This window comes from Hypanus sabinus, chromosome 5, assembly GCF_030144855.1.
Source record: "Hypanus sabinus isolate sHypSab1 chromosome 5, sHypSab1.hap1, whole genome shotgun sequence".
Classification (NCBI taxonomy): Eukaryota; Metazoa; Chordata; class Chondrichthyes; order Myliobatiformes; family Dasyatidae; genus Hypanus; species Hypanus sabinus.
The window spans coordinates 14,804,309-14,813,554 of NC_082710.1; the positions used below are offsets into that span (position 1 = coordinate 14,804,309).

The 9,246-nt window shown below is 40.2% G+C and overlaps 1 protein-coding gene across 1 annotated transcript in view; it reads right to left on the bottom strand.

Moving 5' to 3' along the window:
• pcsk1 (proprotein convertase subtilisin/kexin type 1) overlaps positions 1–9,246 on the bottom strand; it is a 62,119-nt gene that overhangs the window by 50,009 nt on the left and 2,864 nt on the right. The window lies entirely within an intron of this gene.

Here is a 9,246-nt window from a genome sequence, read left to right on the forward strand (position 1 = left end):
TTTTTCATCAATTCTATTGTACTTCTCTGTTTTACAGAAAAAGGTAATGGTGAACCACTCTGTGGAAAAATTTGCCAAGAACAAGCAAAGTCATAAAACCATGATCACCAACATCATGTGACACATCACATGATGATGATCACTGTGAATGCCAGCAAGAAAATGAATCTCATGGTAGTACATGGTGATACAGTCCATGCGTACTTTGATAATAAACTTACTTTGAGCTTTGATCTTTGTATTTTACCAGTGCATTTCCAAATTATGAACTTGCGTGTAAAACTTCTGTCCTTCATATCTTTCATCAAACAACGAGCATTCCCAGGGTAGAGAATCTTCAGGTCAATTTTCTTTTTATAAACATCATAAGTATTTCTTCCATCTTGGTCCAATATCCTTTAGTGTTTCTGCTTTCAAGCTTCCACTAAAAGCATCATTAGCTTCCAAGTATATTTAAATTCTGGAGACATTACTAACAGAATGATTTTGCTTCTCTCTCTCTCCCTCTCTCTCTCTCTCTCTCTCTCTCTCTCTCACACTCTCATTATCTGCGACTTTTCACTCTGTGCAGCCAGATTAGTTTATCTATATTGAATCAGAGCAGCCTGCAGATGATGAACACTGAGCTGAAATGAAATATGCTTTTTGATATTGCATTTTATATTCTGTGTTATATTTTGTTGCTATTTGTGAGATTTGATTTTTTTTGTGTGGGAGGTGAGGTGATTTATTGTTCTTTCTTTGAGCAGATTCCATGGTTTTGCTTTGTTTTATGTCTGTCTATGGGAAGATGCACCTCAGGGTTTTATACTGCATACACACTTTGATAATAAATGTACTTTGAATCCTTTGGCCAAAAATATGCATTTCCTTATTTGCATAGCTACTGTGTATTTGATTAAAAAACTGCATTATTTACCTATTTAAATCCATTTCTTTCCTTCACTAGAGAGACCTTTCCAACACGTCTCTGAATTGTAACTGTACGTAATGCTGATTATTTCAGAATGCAGATTTTGGATCACTGTTCACTGAAATACTCTGATCCAGACTCTGACAACTAATCTGGACATCTTTCTTCTGGCTATTTGGTCCTTGACATTATCATCTGAAATAAACATAAATCGAGGCTGTCAGAAAACCCCTCACAGCAGAAATGCCTTACAATCAGAATCAGGCTTATTATCACTGGCATATCTCGTGAAATCTGTTAATTTAGCAGCAGCAGTTCATTACAATACATAATAATATCTAAAGAAATAATAAATAAATAAATAGATTACAGTATACGAGAGATGATTGATAAGCTTGTGGCCTAAGGTAGAAGGCGTCAATTTTAGAAAACCTAGCACATTTATTTTTCAACATAGTCCCCTCCTACATTTACACACTTAGTCCAGTGGTCGTGGAGCATACATCTTGGACCTCCAGAAAGTGTCCACAGACGAGTGATTGATAAGTTCATGGCCTAAGCTAGAAGGCGATGAGTTATACAGCTCTCGTTACATGCACATGCAGTTCAACTCTTTGAGTGATTATGCAGAAAGTTTGAAGTTAATAACTCATCGGGGGGGGGGGGGGGTGATTGATAAATTCGTGGCTTAAGGTAGAAAGAGATGTTAATTTCAAGCTTTCTGCATAATCACTCAAAGAGTTGACCTGCATGTGCATGTAACGAGAGCTGTATAACACCTCCTTCTACCTCAGGCCACGAACTTATCAATCACCCCTGCTGTGGACACTTTCTGAAAGTCCAAGATCCGTATGCTCCACGACCACTGGACTAAGTGTGTAAATGTAGAAGGGGACTATGTTGAAAAATAAATGAGCTGGGTTTTCTAAAATTGACTCCTTCTACCCTAGGCCACAAACTTATCAATCACCCCTCGTAGTATATTGAATAGATTAAAAATAGTGCAAAAAACAGAAATAATATATATATAAAAAAAAGTGAGGTAGTGTTTATGGGTTCAATATCCATTTAGGAATTGGGGAAGAAGCTGTTCCTGAATCGGGCTTCTATACCTCCTTCCCAATGGCAACAGTGAGAAAAGGACACACCCTGGGTGATGGGGGTCTTTAATAAAGGACGTTGCCTCACTGAGGTGCTGCTCCTTGAAGATGTCTTGGGTACTACAGAGGCTAGTACCCAAGACGGAGCTGACTAACGTTCTGTAGCTTCTTCAGTCCTGTGCAGTAGCGTGCTGCCCACACCCCAAACCAGACAGTGATGCAGCCTGTCATGTGCTCTCCACGGTACATCTATAGAAGCTTTTGAGTATTTTAGTTGACAAACCAAAGCTTTTCAAATTGCTAATGAAATATAGCCATTATCTTGCCTTCTTTATAGCTGCATTGATATGTTGGGAACAGGTTAGATCCTCAGAGATCTTGACAGCCAGGAACTTGAAATTGCTCACTCTCTCCACTTCTGATCCCTTTATGAGGATTGGTTTGTATTCACCTGTCTTACCCTTCCTGAAATCCACCATCAGCTCTTTCATCTTACTGACATTGAGTGCAAGGTTGTTGCTGTAACACCATTCAACCAGCTGGTATATCTCACTCTTGTACGCCCTCTCATCTCCAAATGAGATTCTACCAACAATGGTTGTATCATCAACAAATTTATAGATGGTATTTGAGCTATACTAAGCCACAGTCATGAATATAGAGAGAGTAGAGCAGTGGGCTAAGCACACACCCCTGAGATGCACCGGTGTTGATGTCAGCGAGGAGGAGATATTATCACCAATCCACTCAGATAATGGTCTTATCTGATAATGATCCAATTGCAGAAGGTGGTAGGAGGTCCAGGTTCTATAGCTTATCGATCAATATTGTGGGAATGATGGTGTTAAACGCTGAACTATAGTCAATGAACAGCACCTTGACATATGTGCAATGCAGCAGTCTGATGCACACCAAAAAAATGAGCCAGTATGAGGTTTCAGAATATCATCACAGAAGCTGCATTGCTGTCACAGTTACGTCTTTTATTTCGGCATGATTTGTGATAATATAATCATCTGTTACAATCAACCTGGACCTCTTACCTCCTTCTGCAATGGGATTTCAGTTGTGGTTTGATTGCTCATGGTTGTAGAATGATTGGTTCCAGCACAAAGGAAACTAACATTGCTATGAAGTGTAATCTGCTACAAATGGACAGTTAACCTGTTCAGACTATAAAATCTGATCAGAGCTTCCTCATTTAAAGTTCATGATATTGAATGTTAATAACTGGTTTCTTTACAGCATTTGCTTCTGACAGTTAAAGTTTCTGATGTGTCTGCCTCATTAGACATTTCATTGAATATGTTATATGACAGGGGGTCCCAACCTTTTTTATGCCTGGGACCAATACCATTAAGTAAGGGATTCTGTGGACCCCAGGTTGGGGACCCCTGCTATATGAGATCATTTGATTCCTTGACTGGCTGTAAAAATAATCATCAAGCTCAGCATCATTCAGAACAAGATAATCACCCTGCCTGGCATTTTATATGTGGTCTAAACAATTACTATTGATACACGGTAAAATATTCTGTCTATACAAAGCATCCCTGTGACTCACAATCGAGGTAAATACATCTTTGGAGAATTGTGGAGCAAAGAGGTTACATTAGCTCTGTTATAATAGTGAAGCTCAAGGGATTGAAGGTCCACTTGTGATTTCTACAATCCCAAATTCAGTCTACACATGCAGGGTTCAATCAGCTTCAAACATCCTTATTGTTTTCCTTTTACTTTTCTATTTTGCAACACTTTACACCTACTCCTTCAACTATTTTATTAGTTTTCTCTAGATTCCACTGGAGTTGTTTCACTGTATTACTAGACTCACATTCCCTCCTCTTCTTCACCTGCAATTTAAATAATCTGCAAATTAAATCAGCCAGAATTTTATTTTTAAATTCAGATCACTTCGAGATCTTGGAAACGGTAAGCTGTCCGAGTCCCATTCTTGCCACTTTCTATTCACTTCAATACCCAAGATTCAGCAAATTGTTTTGTACAATGACAAGTTTTACCTTGAATTCCCATTGCTGTAACTTCAAAGGTGAATTTGATATGAGTTAACTGGACATCACGTGCTCTACATTGGCAAGTTTCATAATGTCATCACATTCTCCAAATTTCAACAAGACATGAAACCAATATCCCTCTTTTGAAAACACACTGGACATTGTCTACCTTCTCATCCACTCCATGATGCTACAAATTATTGGAATAAACTTCTAGATCTACAATTACTCAAGTTCATTTTGTTCCCTCTTTTGGATTTGTATGAAATACAGTAGAAACTCCACTTTCTTTCTGAAATCCACTTTTCTCTTATGCACCGGATAAGCGCAGGTACCAAAATTTCTGTCATTAATTTACAGATACAGTATATTACTTGTTAATGGGAATGTGTTAATTTTTTAGCTTTTTTGACTCCACATAGAGTCAAACAACTTAAAATATATTACATAAAAGTTATAACTGTATTTTAATGCCCTTTTCCTGGAATTAATATGGCATGAGGCAGTGGAGCTAACTGCCCAATAATACAATAATTAATCTAACTTGAACAGAGTCTTCCACACCCTAGAAACAGCATGTAAACTATACTTAGCTATTCTGAGGCACATCTTTAAAGATCTAACTTCTTCATTAATAACACTCACATTGTTAAAATACTGTGAACATTTCTTCCGGTAGTTTCCTAGCCCATGATTATTTATAGTTTGCACTTGTCATTTCTACATACTTGTGAATGTTCTCAAATCATTCAGTAGCTTCCCTTCATCTTTTTACCTTCAGGATTTGACTAATTTGCTTCTCACACCAATTTTATGTGCATTTGTTTTCGGACTACAGGTCCGTTTAAGCTCACACTTGTTTTATTTTTCATGTGCTGGGAATCAGAGACAAGGTCAGTATTTATTAACCATCCCTGAAGAGGATGATGAGACACCTAAAACTGAATGCTTCTCCAGCCCACTTCAGAAGGCAAATACAATGTGTCTGAAAGCACATTTTGACCAGACCAGTTAGGACAGGACATTTCATTCCCTGAGGGAAATTAACAAACTACACAATTTTTTACACCAATCCAGTGCTTTTGTGGTCAATTTGACCAATGATTGGTTCTGTTTTTTTTTTCTTAAATTTCAGATAACTAACTGAACTTAAATGTCATTGGTCATTTGCTGAGATTTGCTCTTAGATCATTGGTAGTCCACAATTTTTGGATTATTAATCTGATAATTTAGCTATAACTTAATATCACCACTATACACTGGATGGTACCCTGTCAACTCAAATGAGCCTTTCTGGAGTTCTGCATAATCCACCATAGCTTCTAAATGCAACCTTACTCCTCACTCCTCCACCAGCATGAGAATGCCCCATTCCAATTATCTCCGTTACTAGACAAAGACCCATTAAAGTTGTGTACCTAAGCATTAGATAATTCTACATAATATTAGACATGGATAGAAATTCAGCTGAACAAAATAGAAACAGATCCTTCACCCCAGTGAGTCTGCACTGAACGTAAAATCCTCAATTAAACTAATCCTACACTAATCCCTTTTCAGTCCCATGTTCCCATCAACTTCCCCCTGTATTGTGCCACTCACCTGCATTAACCTACCAACCCATGCATCTTTGAGATGTGGGAGAAGACTGGAGCACGTGGAGGGAGACTGGAGGTCGTAGGCTAAGATGAAAGGTGAAATATTTAAGGGGAACATGAGGGGGAACTCCACTTAGATGGTGGTGAGAATGTGGAACAAGCTGCCAGTGGAAATCATGGACGTGGATTCAATTTCAACACTTAAGAGAAGGTTAGCTAAGTAGTTGGGTGGGTGTGGTGCGGAGGGCAATCTCCAGGTGCAGATCAATGGGACTAGGTGGATTAATAGTTCAGCATGGACTGGATGGGCCAAAGGGCCAGAGAGCCTGTTCTGGTGCTACAGTGCTCTATGACTCTAAGGAGAATATACAAATACCATAAAGGCTGTACTGGAGGGCAGGACTGAACTTGAAGCACTGAGCTGTCCATCCACTAGCTGTGCCGTTGACGTTAATCACACATGGAAAAGTGAGGAGTTGGTGGATAGACAATGGTGGGCTGCAATCAGTGCAAGAGGACATTTGCTGGTGACGCAGTACGAGGTTTAAAAATGGCACGGGTGCTTCAGGGACGTTTGATGGGCTGCAATCAGATCGATCTCTCAGGCACTCAGCAGGGGCCAATACAAAGGAGCAAGGTGTAATTGGAGTGACAGTTTTAGAGTGGTCAGGCTTTGGGTCAAGGGGCTTATGCAAGAACAGGCTTGGGCAAGCACAGATGGAGGTTCTATGTAAGTTTCTAGTAAGTTTAATTTTCTGTTAGTACATAGCTAGTGCACAGAGAGTGGGTACAGAGTTAGTGGTATGGTCCTTCTGTAAGATGTGGGAACTTTGGGAGACCTCCAGTCTCCCTGATAACTGCATCTGCCTGAAGTGCATCAAGCTGCAGCTCCTTAGAGATTGTGTTAAGGACTGGAGCTGTAGCTTGGTGCCCTTTGGGAAAAAGAAGAGTTGATAGGTAGGAGCTTCAGTGAGGTAGTCACCCCTAAGTACTAGGAATCAGATGCATGGGTGACTGTCAGGAAAAAGAAAGGGTATAGACAGCCAGTGCAGAGTACCACACTGGCTGTTCCCCTCAATAATAAGTATATGTTTTGGATACTGTTATGAGAGGATAACCTACCGGGAAAAGCTACAGTGAGCAGAAATTTTTGAGGAGAAATGTTCTGCTTTTTGAGCAGAAATGCATTTCTTTAAGAGGTCATTTATAAGAGAGAATGTTCTGTTTGAGCGATGCAGAGTCCCAGGCTGGACAAGTAATACCACAGGCTTTGGAAGTTCTCGCTAACTTACTGCTGGGTTAAGGAATGCCGGTAGATTGGTCAGACCAGTTAGGTTTCACCCAGGTTGAAATGGAACTTCACGTTGTTTCCATGCTTAACTCACTAGGTTTCCATAATTAGCTCCCAGGAAGATAGATAGCCAGCAATATGTTTTCCAGCTCTGGCAGCAATTATAAGGCTTCAGTACAGAATGACAGTGAGTTTTAAGAATGAAGTGGAAGATCTCAGTCAACGCTACATTATTCTGAGTGAATCACTATTGATGGCTTAGAGTAAGGCTAGGAGGTTAGAAGATACAAATATACAGATAAGTTGTCAGCTAATGAAAGTACAGAATTTAGAAACGGTTCGAAGGGCCTGTTGGGAACCTTATCCTGTTAAGGTTCAAGCCATGTTGAGACGGGCCAATGATCCTACTGTGGGGCTGGGAGATGGGGATATCTGGCTGGATGACGAATATGAAGGAGAGAGAGTAGAGTGGACCCCTTGGTCTAATGTTTGAGATGATCGCCCTCCCCCTTGTGTGTCCGAAACAGCCTAGGCAATGCCAATGATTACACTTTCTCTAACCTGACGTGGGGGCATGGGCCTTCAGCTTATTCCTCTCAGGAGGGGGAGGGGGAAGAGGCTCAGGAATTTTCAAAGGATGGTGTAATGGACACCTCTGACACAACAGAGCTCAGAGGATTCTCCATTAAGGAATTAGCAAGTTTAGGGGAATAGGGACGGACAAAAGGCTGGGGAGTCCTTGGCCACATAGTTATTGAGTATATGAGATGACGAGGTACTGGAGTGAACCTAAGAGAGTGATGGGTTCCACAGGGAGCCAATCATCCCATCGCATGATCAATAATGCCCGTAGAACACTGTTTGCTTCTCCTGAGTGTAATGAGTGACTATTCAAGAAAAAGCTGTAGTTAAACTCTTACTGAATGAAATTTAAAAGCCAAGTGAAGTGGAACTCAGTAGAGGAGGCTTCTAAAGTTCCTCGCCAGTGAGCTCTTACCACAGAAATAAACCGCCATAGTGGTAGCCCATCAGAGGATATTGAAATAACTTCTAGAATGTTAGGACACATGGTTATGGCAGCAGTTTTCCAAATAAAAGGGGTAATGCTGTTTAATAGCACCGGCTGTTGGTCATTCTATAAGTACAGTGATTCCATTATTACAAGATTTCGAGTATGTAGAAGAGGTGTCATTTTGGACTGCTTATCTAAGAAATGATGTGCTGGTATTGGAGAGGGTCCAGAGGCGGTTCATTGGAATAATCCTTGGGAATTAAGGATTTAACATTTCAGGAGCATTTGATGGCTCTTTGCCTGTGCTTGCTGGAATTTACAAGAATGAAGGGGATGTCTTTGAAACTTATTAAATATTGAAAGGCCTCGATAGAGTGGATAGGTGGAGGATGTTTCCTATAGTGAGTGAGTCTAGGATCAGAGGGCACACCCTCTGTAGATCAGGCGGAGGTTGATAGATTTTTGGTAGATTCAGGATGACAAGGATACGGAGAGAAGGCAGGAGAATGGGTTTGAGAGGAATAGTAAATCAGCCATTATGGATTGGCAGAGCAAACTTGAAACACTGAATGAACTAATTCTGCTCCTATGTCTTATGGCCTTTCATTGAATAGAATGAACTGAAAGATTCAAAAAGAGACTTACGATCAATAATCAATATAAAATAGGATAACAGCTTTCAAAACCATCAAGACAGGAACTTAGGTTCAGAATAGCCATATACACGTCTTTGTCAATTGTGCTGGTCAATAATATACTGGTTGGAGCATCCTTTTTACATTTGCTTCATGTTGGCAGGTGAGCTTTGATTCTCAACAATTGACCCACATATTAACTCACGCCATAAGACCATAAAACCATAAGAGCAAACCAGGTCATTTGGCCCATTTAGTCTGCTCTGCCATTTGGCCATCGCTGATTGATTGTTCTTCTTTACCCCATTCTCCTGCCTTTTCCCTACAATCTTTGACACACTTACTAATCAAGAGCCTATTAACCTCTTATTTATGTATACCCAATGACCTGGCCTCTACAACTGTCTGTGGCAATGAATTCCACAGATTCAGCATCCTCTGGCTAAAGAAACTCCCCTTCTTCTCTGTTCCAATGGGATGTCCTATTGACTGGTCCGAGATTCCTCCCCACTACTGGAACCATCCACTTCATGTAGGTCTTTCAATATTTGGTAGGCTCAATGAGATTCTTCTCCCCCATTCTTCTAAATTCCAGTCAGTACTCCTCAAACACTCCTCATACATTAACCCTTTCATTCCCAGGATCATTTTCACAAACCTCAGTGAACAGTGACATCAAACA